Consider the following 19,102-nt stretch of genomic DNA (forward strand, 5'->3'; position numbering starts at 1 on the left):
AGTAGCAACATTTTAAAAGATACAAAATACAAAGTAATAATAATAGATTCCTTCTTTTTTGTACAAAGTTGCTCTTGATACATTTAAGATTTTATATTGGTTTACTTTAAAAATATGATAAAATACATTTCACATAATTAAATTATATAATAACATATAATAATATACATAATATTACCATCCTAACCTTTTTTTTTTTTTTTTTGAGAGAGAGAGAGAGAGAGATAGAGTGGCGGGAGGGCAGGGGGCTGAGGGAGAGAGAATGTTAAGCAGGCTCCACGCCCAGAATAGAGTTCAATCTCACAACCCTGAGCTCATGACCTGAGCTGAAATCAAGAGTCAGGTGCTTAACCAACTGAGTCACCCAGGTGCCCACCCCTCCATATAAATCATTTTTAAGAGTACAATTCAGGGACACCTGAGTGGTTCAGTCTGCTAAGTGACTTCAGCTCAAATCATGATCTCAGGGCCCTAGGAGGGAGCCCTGTATCAGGCTCCCTGCTCAGTGGGGTCCACTTGTCCCTTTCCCTCTAACCCCTTCTCTTCCCTCTCCCACTTGTGCGCGCGCGCACACACACACTCTCTCTCTCAAACAAATAGGTAAATAAAATATTTTTTTAGGAGTACAATTCAGTGTTAGGTATATTTATATTGCTGTGCAACCATCACCACCATCCATCTCCATAACTCTTTTCATCTTGCAAAGCTGAAACTTTCTACCTATTAGATAATACTCTCCATTCCCCTCTATCCCTCCAGACCCTGGAAATAATTATTCTACTTTTTGTGTCTATGCATTTGACTACTCTAGGTGCCTCATGTGGAGTCACATAGTGTTTGTCCTTTTGTTAATGGTTTAACACACCTAATATAATGTCCTCAATGTTCATCCACATTGAAGCATGTGTCAGAATTTCCTTCCTTTTTAAGGCAAATAATATTCCATTGTATGCATATATTACAATTTTAGTCCATTCATCCACTGGTAGATACCTGGGTTGCTTCTATTTTTTGGCTATTTTAAGTAATACAGCTATGGACATGAATATACAAGTATCTCTTTGAAATTCTGCTTTAAATTCTTTTGGGTATATAGCAAGAAGTGGAATTACTGGGTCATGTGGTAATTTTATTTTTTTATTTTTTGAGGTATCTTAATACTGTTTTCCATAGTGGCTATACCATCTGATACAAATGGTATGTAAGGATTCTAATTTCTCCACATTCTCATCAACATTTATTTTCTGTTTTTTTTTTTTTTTTTTGGTTATAGTTGTCAACCTCATGGGTGTAAGGTGGCATACACTGGTTTACTTTTTAATATAATGACATACAAGAATAATTATTTATAATGTTATGAAAGTTTTCACATTTGGAATGACTTATTTATTTTTTTATTTTTTTTATTTTATTTTATTTTAATTTTTTTTCTTTTTAAATTTATTTATTCATGATAGTCACACGGAGAGAGAGAGAGAGGCAGAGACACAGGCAGAGGGAGAAGCAGGCTCCAAGCACCGGGAGCCCAACGTGGGATTCGATCCCGGGTCTCCAGGATCGCGCTCTGGGCCAAAGGCAGGCGCCAAACCGCTGCGCCACCCAGGGATCCCTTTATTTATTTTTTTAAACAGAGATTAGATACTAATTTGCCAAATGTATTTACAACTACAATAGAGAGTGATTTGGGAGCTTCTTTGGGACCTGTATTACATATTTTTTAATGCAAACTTGCAAACTCGCCCCCCAATTACTTATATGTTTGGTTATACATGTTATAACTCATACATATATGGTGATACCTAAGAAGGTTTATATAAATTATGTATTTATTTTATAATGCGTGTGTGTGTATTCCATCCAAATACAGTGGAATGCCTTCAATAAAGTTCTGTCAAATAGTTATCTTCTCTGTTCCAATATTTCCAGGAATAGAAGCAAATCATATGGTTGTCTTATACTAAGCTTGTTTTGGAATAAAAATTTTTTCATATATTTTTAAATATTTTATTTATTTGAGAGAGCAGGAGCAGGGGAAGGGGCAGAGGGAGAAGCAGACTCCCTACATAGCAGGGAGCCCAACTTGGGGCTCGATCCCAGCACCCCAGGATCATGACCTGAGCCAAAGGCAAATGCTTAACCGACTGAACTACCCAGGTTCCCCAAACCTTTATATATATATTTTTTAACGTTTTATTTTTAAGTAATCTCTACATCCAATGTGGGGCTTGAACTCACAACCCCAAGATCAAGAGTTGCATGCTCTACCGACTGAGCCAGCCAGGTGCCCCTTGAATAAAGCCTTTAAAAAAATAATACAAGCTGCTTAGACATGTACCCTATACATTGCTTACAGAGTTTGATGCTAGACTAAAGTAAAAGACTAGAATTTTGTGGATAAATTCCATATTGTTCTATATTTAGTCTGTTGTTTGGGCCATATGAGAAACTTTTGAATTGTAGCGTTCTTTGACTCATCAGCATCCTGCAGATGTTAGCATAAAAGTCATTAGTGAAACTGTTGAACAATTTAGGACTGAGGGACCAACCTCTAAGTTATTCTTCCTGGAAACCCTCCTCTGGAGTTATAAAATTTCTTAAGTAACACTGTTATTATTCAACAAGTTAAAAATCTTCCTACCTGGAATAGCCAATGCACAGTTCTTTCATAAGGGTGTCATGAGATTCTTGGTGAGTCTGAAATCCCAATACTCTTTGTCTATAAAACTCCCTTGATTTCTAGTATATATATACCCCTTTAGAAGAAAGAAAAGGCAGTTAGGTTGGCATGAATTTACCAAACCTATGCTATTCCTAGAGATCACTATTTACTTTGGAAACTGGTAAAAGTATCTTTAATATCATTAATTGTAGGTTTATTGACTACCTATTCACAATATTTATTCTTTATTCACAATTTCTTAAAGATTTCTGGTGTCAGTTCAACTATATAGTCTATAAAAATAATAATGATAAAACGAAAGCTATTGTGCATCAAGTATTTATTATGTGCCAGGTACTGGTTAAAATGCTTTATGTTGAATTGTTCACCTGCCCTATGAGGTAGACTATTATCTCAATTTTACAGGGGAAGAAACTGAAATTCACAGCTGTTAAGTAACTTGCCAGGAGAATAAAGTAGATGCTATGTGTATCTGATGCCAAAGCCTAGTTTCTCAAACTATCATCTTACCTTCCCTTGGGATGCAGTGGTTCAGATGTGGAATCATGTACAAGCTGGCCCTCCAATTCTTTTTTTTTTTTTTTTAAGATTTTATTTATTTATTCTTGAGAGAGAGAGAGAGAAGCAGAGAGACACAGGCAGAGGGAGAAGCAGGCTCCATGCAGGGAGCCCGATGTGGGACTCGATCCCGGGACTCCAGGATCACATCCTGGGCCAAAGGCAGGGCTAAACTGCTGAGCCACCCGGGCTGCCCTCCGATTCTTTTTACTAACATTTGTTCCATCCTTTTCAATCAGTCTTCATTGTCTCACTCAGAAAAAAAAAAAAGTGGTAAAATAAGAGTGGAGAAGTTATTTTCCTCACTGCTAATCTATGCTAACTTAGCATCATTATTTTCGAGCTGGGGTTTTTCCCTTCTCAGAACTCCTCCTGCTCTAAATTTTTAATTTTCTTTAGCATTTTTACCCATTTCTGGATGTTAGTCTTCCTCTAAGACTTGAGTTACTCCAAGAACTTGGGTATGTGTCATCCTGTTCACTGTTCACCCATGCTCATCAGAATGCATGCTACCTCACTGGATTCCTCCAGCTTTTCTTGCTCACTGGGACCATTGCAATGGTCAGAATCAAAATGTGCACTTATTCATTTTCATTGTTTTCCTTTCTTCTAATGAATTCACTATCATGTCATCAGTTAACAGGCCTTTTCATTGGCCCAATAATAACTGTGCACTTTAGAGAAAGCCAAACTTGCATCGTACAACCTGCCCATTCTCTGATTGCGTTGGCAATAGGCTTTGCTTGGTATGTGACAGATATACATTTCCTCTGGCAAACTCTCCCTGAATTCTCAAGAATTTGCTGGGGTGGCACACTCAGAACATCAAGAATATAACAAATCTGTCATGACTTTGTCATACAGAAACCTTTCCAAGTGATAGCCAGGGAAGTTCTGATGTGGAGAAGGGATGTGGAAAAGCAGTTAACAGCTCAAATTTGGAGTAAACCTGCTATAGGTGAGAGTGGGGATGGTGCCATTTCTTCAGCCACGTAAGATTTTGATCAGCTGCTCAAAACTCCTTCCCATTCTACCCTATTAGCCCAAGGGCATATCCAGGCCAGTGACTCCCAGTGAAGACACTTATCACTTTCTAAAGGCTTTGTGAACATTTTCCTCATCCTCCAAGTGGTTTATCCTTGCTTAATTTACAGTATGAGAAAAGAGGTAAAGATGATTAAAAGACATTGTTTATAGTTGAAAATATCTTTTTAGAAAATATCTTTGGGGTTTAAAACTCTAGGAGGGGGGAATTAACTCATGAAAGGACTGATTTCTTCCCACACTTAGAAACCCTCACTAACACTCCATCTCTCTAAAGGTCTCAGAATAAATAGGAGCAAAGTGAGCATGTAATGAATAAAAGACAAAGCAAGAGCTTCTGCTATGGTGCTTCCCTGGTTTATGTCACAGCTTTGTTTTAGATTATAGATACAGTTTGGGAAAGTTATTTCAATCCAGCTAAAATGACATCAGTGTAGCTCTGTGCCATGAGTAATGTGCCCAAAGGTGGCACATTAGTTTCTCTCTCTGCTTTAACAAATTACCAAAACTCCATGGCTTAAAAAACCCCACAAATTTATTACTTATACTTCTAGAGGTCAGAAGCCCCAAAATCAGTATCACTGGGCTAAAATCAAGGTTGCTTGATTTTATTTTTAAAGATTTTATTCATTTATTTATGAGAGACACACAGAGAGAGGCAGAGACATAGAGAAAGAAGCAGTCTCCATGTAGGGAACCTGATGGGGGACTCAATCCCAGGACTCCAGGATCATGCCCTGAGCTGAAGGTAGATGCTCAACCACTGAGCCACCCAAGCGTCCCAAGGTAGCTTGATTTTAAAATCCAAGGCTACATCTCTTCTGGAGGCTCTAGGGGAGAATCTATTTCCTTTTCTGGAACCTGCCTACATTCCTTGACTTGTGACCTTTTTCTCCACCATTGAAGCTAGCAGTGTAGCATCCTCATATGTATCTCCCTTTCTCTTTGTCTCTCTGGCCTTTACTTCCATCCCTATATCTCCTTCTCTGACTCTGTTGCTTCTTTCATTTATAGGAACACCTGTGTGTACACTGGGCCCACCTGGACGATCTAGGATACTCTCCTCATCTCAAGATCCTTAACTTCATATGTGCAAAGTCTCTTTTGCCATGTAATTTGACATATTCACAAATATAGGAGATTAAAACATGAATATCTTTGGAGGCCTTATTCTGCCTACCACAGGTGTGTATTATGCATTCTTTTCTCAGTCATAGGGCCCAGATATTATCAGTCCCAGTTTATATTTGGCAGTCAGTACTTCAAATAGAACAAGTTGGCATTCAAAGAAGCTGAAGTTAATCAAATAAAAAGCAGGTATCAGCATGCACTTTATCACATCACCAAGAGAATCAAAACAGTATGATAGTAAATTTGACTTCTTGTCATGTTGAATTCTTTCAGTGCTACGTTATCAGAAAGAGGCAGTATTGTTATAATGTAATTTATATAGTGCCTTCCCCTGAGTGATGAACAGAATGTTCCTCAGGATCCTCAGAGAATTAGTCTATCTCTTTTTATCCCAGCTCAGTCACTCCAGCAATATAATATGCAGCAATATTATATCTGTGTGCAAGAAATAAATCAAACTCACTAAATTTAAGGATGTTCACTTTAAGAAATTCCTTTTGGAATTCCTTTTCCCCCCTTTCATTTGAAAATGTTCTTTGGGTAGTATAGAGCCATTGACCCACATTAGATTAATTAGGTCAATTAGCCTTTATATAGTAATTGCCATTCAGATGGCTTTGAATAATTCCCTTTTAATAAAGATGTGCCTTGAAAAGAGATTATAACTTAAATTCCTGCCACATAGTAGCATTAAAAAAACATGAATTTATCTATTCTTTCTTTGATATGTCTTTGGGTATAGCAATATTGGGTACAAAAAGCTTAAGGACTTTACCTTGATGAGTTGATTATTTACATTCATACATTGTTAAAAGCCACATATGTAGTTTCCATTTGGACAGGCTGTTGGTAACCCTGAATGCTGAGCTAATTCAAAGAAACCCTCTCTTCTTCCAAACTGTCAATATTAATTTCCACATTTTCAAACTCATATTGGCCCTAGCACCTAATCTTGGACTCTTTACCAGTGATCCAGACTACCTGAAATATTTTGCCTTCTGCTTCTCTCCTTCAACATCATCCCCATATCTTATCTTACTATGATAATAGCTACCACTTAATGAGTATTTTCTAGGTACCAAACATTTCACATTCATTATTGCTAATTGCTACTTTGAGTTAACTAACAAATATTTGTTGAAATATTTGCTCTAGATACTAGAGTCCAGTGGATATCCTTATCTCTGCGTAATACTTAGGAAATAGAGACAGAGAAGTTTAGTGACTACCCTAAGGCCCTCCAGCAAATGAGTTTGGACAAAGCGCAGAGTCAGCCTGGCTCCACAGCCCAGCTCTGCCCACCCCACTGGCTGGAATTGTTGTCTGATTTGGAGGCCATGTTTGAAAACTAATTCAACTGTTGTCAATGAGGTCAGAACATTAAAAAATTAGTAAGAAGCACTTTAGGAATGAGGTTGAAAAATAGACAGCTCACAACTAGTTAGAACACAGATCCCACTATCAGTAATTAAAAGCTTTAATTTTTTCAACTTCAAGATTCTGATGCCTGTAGAAGTGCAAAAAGGTTGATGTACTACTTAAGAGAATTCATGTGAATGGAGTGAGGGGTAGTTCTAGTTGCATCCTTTCTGTTTTCTCTTGCTGTAGTTCACTCGGTCCCTGATGTATAGGTCAGACCAAGACTGCTCTGTAGTGCTAAATAGTCTGCTGTGTAATGACATTAATAGGGCTTGTAGACTTTGACCTCCCACTGAACAGAAAGGACTCTGTGAGTAAATTAATTCTATTAATGAGATCTGGACATTTAGATGGTCTGGAATATGGAGATAATTTTGTTCGTTTGTTAGTTTTCTGTTTTAAAAAGATTTATTTATTCATTTGAGAGAGGGAAAGAGAGAGACTGTGGAGTGGCAGAGGAAGAGGGAGAGAGAAACTCCAAGCTGACTCTGCTGAAGGCAGAGCCCTATGTGGGGCTTGATCTCATGACCCTCTCAGATTGTGACCTGAGACAAAACCAAGAGTTACAGGCCTAACTGACTGCACCATCCAGGCACCCCTGGGGTCTGTTATACAAGTGTTTTAAATTTAAAACCTTGTGAAAATCAGATACTTTCATATTAATAATGTAAAAATGGCATTTCTGGAAGGCAGTTTGACAATTTGTTTCAGTAATTTAAATGTGCATTTCTAATCAAAAGCAAATAGATAAAGATACATGTATAAGAATGTTAATTGTAACATTAGTCATTAAAAAAACTGGAAAAACCTAAATATACATCAATAGGGTAGTCATTAAATATGTTGTGCAGATTTATGCACATACTGATTTATATCAATCAATGATTATTAATGATTAATATCAATCCATTTATATTGTACTGTTCAATGAAAATAAAATTAAAAAGCAGATTATAACCCCACCCTAAAATGCATGTGTGCATGTGTGTGTATGTTATCTGGATGGCTACACTCTAAAATACGCACTATGGTTATTACCAAGTAGTAGGATTGAGGGGGATTTTAAAATCTTTGTACTTCTGTATTACCTGAAAATTCTTCTTTTGCTATCTTTTAACCCTATTTCCTACTTAGATCACTGAAACCACCCCCCACTGACAACTATGTTAATGCATTTGATGTAAATCTTCTAGTTTGTTTGTAGTCTTACAGAATTTAACTTTACTTAGATGGTATCACATTCTGTGTCTTACATTTCCCACTTCATACTGTCTTTTAGATCTATGTTGCTACATGTACAAGTTTTCTGCATGTAACTGTTGAATTACTTTAATAATACAGCTATTGTAAATAAGCATGTGCTTTCATAATCAGAAAAAAATCTAGTAAAGCTCTTTTTATGGTGAAGAAAGAAAACAATCTTTCTTCTAACATAAGAGCATGAAGCTATAAATTGCTTTACATAATTTTGCCACAGAAATATTCCAAAGGAGAAATACTTTTTAAACTGGTGATTCTATTTTACTAAACACTTCTTTATAAAAGTGCTTGGACACATGGATCCCTTTTCTATAAATGTAGAAAATTTGAAGAGAAAAGAGAATCTTTCTTTGAAGTCTCTGAAATGCTTAACTTATTTTAGGAGGCAAAAAATTATTTTGCAACTGAAAAGTAGTGAAATGAACTTATTACAGTGTGTTCTCACTATATATTAAAAATGAAATTAAAATCATTTAAAATAAAAGAAATATGACATTGTAATGCAAACAGAAATTGAGGAAAATCCCAAAAGGATAGGAAATAGTTGGTTGATGGACAGCACAGGAAAATGAAAAGACAATCAGAAGAAGTAATAAAGCCTATTGGGAAAAACCTGAAATTTATATATTGAAAGTTCATAATTTTTAACATAAAAATCTAATAATAACTGCTAATCCCTTTTCTTTCTTTAAACTTTAATTTAAGGATAAAAATAGAACTTCAAGGCTAACTTTATTCAGTCATTTTTTTTATAAGATAGATATCAAATACTCTCAGTAAAGGTTTGTGTTTAACTTCCAAACTTTTCTTCAAAACAATATATTCCTAGATGAGAGGTGTGAAAAGAAACCACATATAACTGTAATATTATGGGGAAAAAATAGCAAGATGAGAGTCATATTCCAAGCAGATATGACTAGAGTATTGTGATCTCAGAAAAGGTCACAAAACACTGTTTCTTCTCTTTCTTATTTAGGCTAGTTTTCACTGATAGCAGCAGAGAAGCTTTATAACCCAGCATGGACAGACAAACCCAAGTTGCCCTTATTAAGAGGATTCTCTTAAAAGCAGGGCGTTCTTTTTTCCCTCTTTCTTTTTCTCTCTCTCTCTCTTTCCAAAATATTGGATTTCAGAATGAAGTCATCAATTTAGGGAAAATAAATAGCATTTAGGGGAGGCAGGTCAGAAAAGTAGATTAAAGTACAAAAGCTTAAGTGTGGAAACTAAAAAACAAAATAGTGACCTGAAGTTGCAAAGCCAAATGGGAAGAAGAGATGTCTACTCACGTTGATAGGTGACCTGCACAGGGGAAAGGCCTCACCCAATGATCAGATGCTCTATGGAAACAAGTCATAGTAGACTTGCTTCTCTGGAAAATAGAGTTAAACTGGAAACAGAGAATTGAGGATGGGTCTTGGCTAACAGCCCTCTTGAATTTGCCTGAAATTGTCTAACAAAAAATCTCTACAGATTAGGGGGAAACCTGGATTTTGATGATTTGATGTAACCTTAAAGATGCCGTATTTTAGTATTTCATTCTAGACAGAATGGCATAATGATTATGTAAAGGGTTCTCAAATCACATAAAGTTCAAGCTTTGCAACGTTTGGCAATTTATTTAGCTTCCTTGTGTAAAAATATATATACATAATGAGAGTATTTACCTCAGAGGACTATTGAAAGGATTAAATATGCCATCCATAGGGCTTAGAGCAAGATCCAGCATATAGTACAAATTCAGTAATATTAGCTAGTACTAGTAGTAGATAGAATTTTTTTTAAGGCAGTGTATTTACAATCTGCACATTTACCTGACAACTGAGATTCAGATTGGAGTTTCTTTTTCTTTTTTTTTTAAGATTTTTATTTACTTATTATTTTATATATATAGAGAGGGAGTGTTTGAGCCAGAGGCAAAGCAGAGGGAAAGAATCTCCAGCAGACTCCCCACTGAGCATGGAGCCTGACCAGGGGCTCTATCTCAGGACCCTGAGATCACGACCACAGCAGAAATTGAGAGTTGGAGGCCTAACTGACTGAGCCACCCATGTGTCCCATGACATAATTTATAAACTTGATTACTGGTTTCCACACACTGGCAGAGTAACTCATGTGAAATACATGCTTAAAATTTGTACAATTGGTGGTGCCTGGGTGGCTCAGTCGGTTAGGCAGATCTGAGTTTCTATACCAGCTGAGATTAGTATAAGGTTTTTGTTAGATCATATTGAATCTGAAGACGTTAGTTTTTACTAATAGTATTAGGAAATTAGACTTATTTAGACTTTAGAAAAAATCTAAAAGAAAGCTGAGCCCACGTCTTTTCTCAGGTACCCAGCATCTGAGCTCTTTTCTTTTCCTCTGACCTCTCTCCTTTTCCCCAAGTCTAGCGAATCTTCAGTCTTGAGGACAGGAAAAACAGGTATTAATCCACCAGATATTTTTCCAATTCTTTTGTCTCAAGTCTGGATCTTAGATTTGAGATGTTAAAAATCAAGGATTTGAAAACCCTTCCCTGAGGAACATCTACTTTATAGTCTAGCTGTTTCAATGAAGGAGGCAACAGGAAAAAAAAGAAAAACAAAACAAAATAAAAACAACCAACAACAGGGGTTGACACCTCAAAAATACATCAAAGTAGGGAGAAATGTATGTTTTATCATTTCCATCTAAAACTATATTTTAAATACTTTAACTTTCCATAATGAATAAGTCTTCCAACTAAAATACTTTTCTTTAGTTAGAAACATGGGTTACTTTGTACTGTTGATAAGTGCTTGATTTTATAATTTCCTTTCAGCCCAAATTGTAAATATTAATTAGATATATGCATGTAAATGATCATAACTCCAGTTTACCAGATGCAGATGACTCATTTTAGTCCCTTAATCCCTTTGTTTTCTCCTTCCAGAATCTGTCAATCTGTTCCCTCCATGACCTTTTGCTCCTCTCCAAATTTACCCCAACCCCTAACTTCGCTCTTTTAATAATTCACTGTCCAAAAGAATGTATAGCTTTCCTTTTCATAAATTTGACTATGTCTGCATGTTACCTCCTTAAGAAGTCCAGACACTATGAATCTTATGTAGAGTCTAGAAAATGTTGCGGATGATAGAATTTGATAGTGATATTAATTTTTAAAAAACCTTGGGGCTCTGTGGTGGCTCAGTCAGTTAAACATCCAATTCTTGATTTCAGCTCAGGTCTTGATCTCAGGATCATGAGTTCAAGCCTGCATTGTTCTCTACACTGGGCATGGAGCCTACTTTAAACAACAATAACAACAACCAGAAAAAAACCTTGATAACTTAAAAGACCTATATTTTTGTTGCATTTTGATCATTGTTACCTGGATCATCCATGGGTCCCTTGAAACATGACCTGCTCATGTTCATCTTTCTAAGACTAGCTCATAATATAAGAGGTAGTATAAAACAGCTGTTCAGTCACAATATTCAATAAAAGAATAGTAAGATATCTGGTCATTTTCAAATGGTAATGCATGTATAGCAAGACCATTCTAATACTATATTACATATGTAGGCAATATTTCAAAACTGTAAGTATAGCAACAGCTATGGCTAAAATTGTGCTTAGAATTGAACTATTTTGGTTTATAGCTAGAAAAAAATTTCTTAATACATTTAAGAAAGGAGAAGTACGTTTTACATTTATTATGAAAGATAAAAAGTTTACAAAAATGAGCATAAGCTATAACCCTTAATATTAAGAATTAAAGTAGGAAAAGTATGGTGCCAATCTGGGTTCAGTTCAGGACTAGCTGAGAAACAATGGGCAAGTAATTTAATATTTTGGTGGGCTCTTTTCCAGTCCTGTAAGTTGAAATTTTGAACTAGAATCTAAGGGTTGTTTTTTTTTTTATTGTACCATTCAATTATTTCTCTTATTTAAAAATGTATCAGATAACAATGGAAAGAAAAATTAATTTTAAAAGTAAAATAAAACTTTTGTAGTGATTTAGTCAGTAAATATGACTGTAGTAGTGGGCTTCATTGCCTTTTCTGGGCAGCTATAGACTTGAAGTGCTTTAAAGGACAGTACCCCAAGAAAAAAAGAGTGTATCTACCAGTGCAGGAGTGAAAGGATTGGATCAGTTGTCCTTGATTGAATCAACTTGTTCTTGATTGTTCTCTATCTAAAGATTGAAGTATTGGAGCCATTGGAACAAAGATTCAGCATCCTCAATGTTTTGCAAGTTTGTTTGTTTTGACATTGCCATTTTTAATCAACCTGCTGGAAGAGCTGTCTTTGAATTTTTTTCTGATGTTCTCCCAAACACAGATAACTTTTATTGTCTTTTACAGGTGAAAAGGGGTCAGGGAAAGTAACTCAGAAGCCATTATACTATAAGAGTTTTCAGTTTTGCAGCATTGTCAAAGATTTTATGGTTCAGATGGCGACTTCAGTGAAGAAATTGAAGAAGGGGAATCTAGTAACAGAAAATATTTTAAAGATGAGAGTTTCCCTGTTAAGCACAACAGAGAATCTCTCTTATCAGTGACAAGGGGAAGGATACAAAAGGTTCATAGTTGTTCATAACCAGAAAACCAACTTCTCATTTAGATGGGTATCATGTTGTTTTTGGGTAAGTAAATTCTGTTCAGGAAGCTGTGAGAGAGAGAAAACCAGAAAACAAATGTAGTGAGCAAACCATTTGCAAGTTAGATAGTTGTGGAGAGCTAATTCCCAAACTAAGAAAGAAAAGGCATAAATGCTCTCCCTCCTCCTCATCCAGTGACTCATACAGCTCAAGAGATTCTCAGTCCTATTCTGATTCTGAAAGTGCTTCTCAAGAGAAATTTTAAAAAGAAACGTAGGAAAAAGTACCCCCCACATACACACACACACACACACACACACACACTAGAAAGAAAATACACACACACATACACACACACTAGAAAGAAAAACACATCTAGTGAAAGTGAGGCTGAGGGACGCATGGGTGGCTCAGTGGTTGAGCGTCTGCCTTTGACTCAGGTCATGATCCTGGGGTCCTGGGATTATGTCCTGCAACAGGCTCCCTGCATGGAGCCTGCTTCTCCCTCTGCCTATGTCTCCGCCTCTCTCTCTGTGTCTCTCATGAATAAATAAATAAAATCTTAAAAAAGAAAAGTGTGGCTGAAAAAAATCTTAAAGCATAACACTAGAGTACTGTCCATCCAGAAGAATTCCCTTCTATACCTGAAGATAGATTCCTAATTAGAAAAAGTGTTCCCAAAGCTGATGACAAAGAAAGGAAACACACATACACACACAGATAACTAACTTCCAGCCTACTTCATATCAGAGGAGACTTTCAGTTACTAGGTCTAGCAAAGAAATTAAAGGAATAGGATCAAGGATTATCGAACTCCCCCCAGATCCAGATCAAGGGATCATTTCAGATGTAATGAAACTGCTTCACATTGGAGGCATGAGATTCAGAAAGCCCAAAGAATGAGGGTATCCAGTGGTGAAAGATGAATCAAAGGAGCTTAAGATTGAGTTACACAAAAGAAACTGAAACAAAAGAAAATCAAAGAAATCCAGCTAGAGTAAAGGAGAAAAACAGAACCGATCATGGGCATATGTCCAAGAGTCCAAACAGAAAAAATGAAGAGGAAAAGAAAGCTAAAGATCATAAACCTAACAGCAAAGAGAGAGACATTAGAAGAAATTCAGAAAAAAGATGATAAATATAATAAAAACAAAGCATATAATATATAATAATACAAAGCATAATGGAAATAAAAGAAAATAGGGATCAAGGAGTAAAGAAAGAGAACATAAGAATGCTAAAGAAAAAGTTTGAGTCTAAAGGAAAAGATCAAGAAAGGGGCAAAATTTTTTTTTTTGAAAGGGGCAAAATTAAAGAGAAGTTTAATAAAATCAAAGAGCAATGAACATGATAATAAAAGTAAGGAAAAGTAAGGGAAAGAATAGATGCATAGTGTAGAAAGGAATGTGATACAACCAAAGGCAGTTACAATGGTCCTGTCCTTACTCATCCTGTAGCCTCAGTCACCATCCCAGTACCTCACTCTCATCAAGAAGGCATTGAGCCCACAGACAAATACATAGGAGATAAGGTGCCCAGCAAGATTCTGAAAAGGAAAAAAAAAAGAGCTTCTTGTCTCTTTTCTTTTTCCACAGTTGAGAGGAGATTGAAACAATACAATAAAATGGTCCCATTTTTTCAACAAAAATTAATTCTGCCTGCTACAAAAACACTTGTAAACCAGATTGCACTTCCAAATAGTTTAAGAAACATGTGACCTGGAGAATCACCTTAATTTTGTCACCCATAGAGTAAGATTCTTTTATCTGACCCCAACATCAAAGGGATCCTGTAAGAAATATTTATGCAGATTTTTAAAGTGCTTGTGGTTCTCAGGAGGAAAAGTGGTATATGGGGTGAAACTATAAAATAAAGTATCCAAAAAAAAAAAAAGGCAGTTATAATGGTAGAACAAGAGAAAGAAGCAGAATTAGGGGCAGGAGCAGAAGGATACGATCCAGAAGCCATGACAGAACTGGCAGTAGAAGCAAGGAGTACCACAGATACAGAGACGAGGAGTAAAGAGGGAAAGGCCAGAAAGCAGCCAGAGAAGAGCAACATCAAGGAATAAAGATAGGAGGGGAAGGAGGAGAGATTCACAAAGCTCAGAGACAGAAGAAAGTCAAAGCAGAAACAAAAAAAAACAAAGAAACCATTAAAATTCACTCTGGAAAGGAAATTCTGAAGGTCAGAAAAGAATATACTATTAAAAGTATAATCATAAAAAAATAAAAAAATATATAATCATAAGAGTTCAAATAATAATAGAGGGAAAGGCTGATAGAGTTCAAAGTCCATTCTCAAAATAAAAACAAAGTAGGACAATTAATTAAAGTACTCCACATTGAAATATAAGGAGCATGAGTAGTCCACAGTGGAAAAGGAAAACCAAAAATCAAAGGGTCAAGAAAATGACCATGTACATGACAAAAATTTTAAAGTATGGTCATAAAAAAAATTGATTATGAGTCCAGCTAAGAACAAGTAAATGAAGACAAAAGTAGATGAGTGAGCTGTGGAAAGTTCATTTCTATTTTGTCTTTAAGTTGTAGAGACTTACTAATGAATCTCCTCTATGTTGTATTCCTCTTTTCATTGTTTTGGGGTTGTTTTGTTTGCCCTCTTTTTTTTAAATATGAACTTCACCTGGTTGATCTTTAGATAACTTGCAACCTGAATAATTTGTACTGCTAAAGTTTTAATAAACTTGACATAAAAAAAATAACACTGTAGTAAAACTGGTTTTAGATTTAAAAAATTGTTTTAAGTTGTAAATGGTAAAAGATTTACATTTCCAAACTGACTAATACAGAAACAGGCAAATAAAACCCAAAATGGTGACTTTATCATGTTTCTAAAAGATTGAAGCCACCTACTGTCATAAGGATATCCCTCAGGGGGTAAAATGCAATGTTAGCTGGATTTTCATTCCTTTTTTGATTTTAAAAAAATTATAGTTACAACATACATGAGTGCAGGTTTATGCACATTTTTCTAAATCTTTCAGAATATTATGGGTTTGTTTTGTTTTGTTTTGTTTTGTTTCACTCTGTTTTGCTGAAGTATGTAGGGAGTTTTAAGGTATATGTTAGTTTAGGGAAAGGTTTCCGAATTGAAATGTGAAAATAAGCAAGACAAAGATTGCTCTTTTGAATTATCGGCTTTTATTATGTTAATTAAAACAAAACTCAATAGAGCATCTAAATGCCTCTCAAGCTACATAAAAAAACACCCAGTTGATGCATGGGAATTATAAAGATAATTTACACAGTTGGTGAGGAAAACAACCTATACTGAAAGGCAATTAAAGAAGAGCGATATCACCATATTACATTTAAAATAGGAAATATATGTGCAGAAAATCAAGTAATCATCATTACTCTTATACTTGTCTTCTGGAATGGATTATCTTAAAAATCCTGGTATTGCCTCCTTTCCTTTCTACCTTAAAAAAGTGCTTCTCACAGTTTAACATACATGTAATGCAGACAGGGACCTTGTCAAAATGCAGATTATGACTCAGAAGCTCTGGAGTGAGGCCTGAGAACTTCTAACACCAGCTCCAAGGAGTTTCTTCTATTATCGGTCTTTGGATCTGATACTGAGAGGCAAGGCCTGGAACTAGCAGCAGCCAGGAATTGACATGCTAGAAGACAAAAAGAGCCAGGGTTTTCCTTCCTTTTGTTTTATTTATTCTACTAACCAAAATCCACAATGAAATTCTTAGCTTACTTACTTAATTCTAAGCTTAGCTTGGCTTACTTCTCTTTGCCCTTTCTCCTCACTGGTGTCTTCTCTATTCCCACAAAAGTAGATGTTCTTAAATATAGACACCTGGTATGATCTAAGATGTCACAGTTAAGTATTAGCTTTGTAAGTCCTAGGCTACACGTCCTCAAGGAGTGGTTCCCTATTGTCCTTGATAAGGGTGTTTTCTAGAAATGGGGTCATGATAAAAAGAGATACTTTGTGTGACTCTACTAAGGATCCAAGGAGCAAACTGTACTAAAACCTAAAAGAGTGAATAATTCAGCAATCATTTCTATTTGGCTTTAGAATGTATTATAACACAATTTGCAAAAGATTTATTTTCTAATTACATTTTACCTAAGGTAATATTAAAATAGATTTATATGCTCTACCATAAAACAACTAAGAGTGCTTTTGAACAGGGGACAGAGATAGAGGAATCTATCTGAAAGCATGAGGAAGTATATGTAGGAGGGAGGTCTAAAAGAAAATTTTTCTATGGATGATATATCTATGGAAAGTCAGAGAGTTCATTTGTCAAGTCTTATGCAACTTGAATTGCAGTAATAATTCAAATGTGATTTGCAAGGAAACATTTTCCTTGACTTACGCTTATGATGAGGTTATATCTTAATAAACCTATTGTAAGTTGAAAATATTGTTAAGCCAAAAATGCATTTAATACACTCAACCTACTGAACATCATAGTTTAGACTAGCCTACCTTAAACATGCTCAAAACAATTACATTATCCTATAGTTGGACAAAATCATCTCACACAAAGCCTATTTTATAATAAAGTGTTGAATATTTCATGTACTTTATTGAATACTGTACTGAAAGTAAAAAACAGCTGACTAGGGTACAGCTCCCAGCTGCTGCCTAGCATGACAACAGAGTATCCTATGCAGATCACTAGCTTGAGTAAGGTAAAAACTCACAATCGAAATATGGTTTCCACTGAATGCATATTATTTTCATACTATCACAAAGCTGAAATCAACTGTTAAGTTGGAGACACTCTGTATTGTATTATTTCACCCCTCTGATCGGTTATAGTACTGCTAAGGAGAGGGTTTTTTAGTACAAACAACTACCATTTTTGAGCACATATTATGCATCAGTCCCTAAACTAAGAGCTTCCTATGCAGTGGCTTACTCATTCTCACTCCATACCTGTGAGGTAGGTGCCTATATGCTACATTAGAGGTGGGAAAAATACAGTCTATTAAGGACTTTTTTGACTGAAAAAAAAATTGAAAAATTGAACCCAACAAAGATTTGTTATATGGTTTATTATATATTTGAAACGAGTTACAAAATGGAAAACTGTAGGGTTATTCACTTATGGTAAGAATATCCAGTGACTGGACTCCTTTAAGTGGTTAGTCTACTTCTTAAGGACTACTACATCTAATTTTCCAGGTAAACACTTGCACAAAATAAGGCATGTCTATGTTAATTTGCCATTTGTTTTGATTACTTAGGAAATGAACTTACCCATATCATATGTTTCCAAAACTGGCCTGATAATGAAGAGTAACCAGGAATCTTGTTATAACACCCCTCCACTTGGCAATTCTGAATCAGTAGCCCTTTGGTAAGTTCTAGAAATTTTTATATTTATTATCCATGTTTCTTATGATCAGGCAAGTTTGGGAAACATCTCGCTGCCGAGTAAAGCTCAGGTTTTTAGCATCTAAAGTCCTCCACAGTCTGGCTTTAAGGTACATTTCAAATATCTCCTACAGGGGCACCTGGGTAGCTCAGTTGGTTGTGTCTGCTTTCAGCTCAGGTCCTGATCTCAGGGTCCTTGATCAAACTCCATGTCAGGCTCCCTGCTTAGTGAGGAATCTGCTTCTCCCTCTCCCTTTGCCTTTCCCTGCCCTCCTGGTTGTGCTGTCTCTCTCAAATAAATAAAATCTTAAAATACACACAACACAGAGACACCTACAACATTAACCCGTGTTTAAAATTATCTATTCGTTATTCCTCAAAAAGATACTTTCCTTCCTTGGAGCTTTGCTCAAGCTGTTCTCTGCTAGAATGTCCTTTCATATGTTTGTTCATCAAAACTGTATTCATCTTTCAAGTCTCAGCTCAAATTTTAACTTCTCTATAAAGGGTTCCCTAAGTCCATGGTTAGGATTGTGTTCTCTCTCATATGAACTCTCAAAGCTCTTCAAACCTCTATTGCAGTGATTCTCAAGGTGTGATCCCTGGACAGCAACATCAGTGTTATTTGGGTATCTGTTAGAAATGCACATTCTCAGGCCACACCCTAGACCTACTGAGTCAGAAACTCTGGGTATGGTTCTCAGCAATCTGTTTTCAAACTAGCCTACTAGATGACTGCAATGCATCCTGAAGCTTGAAAACCACTTCTCTAATGTATTCTACATTTTATTATTGCATTATTATATGTCTTAGTTTCTGTACCAGAATGTAAAGTAGGATCCACGAGAACAAAAACTCCACGAGTGTTTTTATCATTTGCCTCCTTTGCAGTACCAAGCACGGTGCTTTTGCTTAGCAGATCATAATAAGTCTTCTTGAATTAAATTGCTATTTCTTTAGTGTCAAATCTATGTATGCAAGATGAGCAGATTGTAGTGCACCAATTTTTCATTTTAATGGTGTTTAATAACCTTTAAAGGTTGTAGCATGATTGATTCAGATACAGAAACATGCCAAAGGTA

At 35.8% G+C, this 19,102-nt stretch overlaps 1 protein-coding gene and 1 pseudogene across 3 annotated transcripts in view; one reads left to right on the top strand and one right to left on the bottom strand.

Annotated features, from left to right (window-relative positions):
* Positions 1-11,735: 11,735 nt before the first annotated feature.
* The window catches only part of HFM1 (helicase for meiosis 1), a 139,904-nt gene continuing 132,537 nt past the window's right edge, over positions 11,736-19,102 (bottom strand). Inside the window, exons 40-42 of one of the 3 annotated variants that reach the window (XR_013384334.1) lie at positions 16,131-16,299; positions 12,630-12,721; positions 11,736-12,408 (exon numbers count right to left, since the gene is read on the bottom strand). The gene's annotated coding sequence lies outside the window, so the exon portion shown is untranslated. Of the gene's footprint in view, positions 12,722-16,130; positions 16,300-19,102 lie in introns of all 3 variants that reach the window. The other 2 variants (XR_013384335.1, XR_013384333.1) reach the window with 2 other exon arrangements.
* On the top strand, positions 11,884-15,105 carry LOC144318157 (peptidyl-prolyl cis-trans isomerase G-like; annotated as a pseudogene).

Source organism: Canis aureus, chromosome 8, assembly GCF_053574225.1.
Source record: "Canis aureus isolate CA01 chromosome 8, VMU_Caureus_v.1.0, whole genome shotgun sequence".
Classification (NCBI taxonomy): Eukaryota; Metazoa; Chordata; class Mammalia; order Carnivora; family Canidae; genus Canis; species Canis aureus.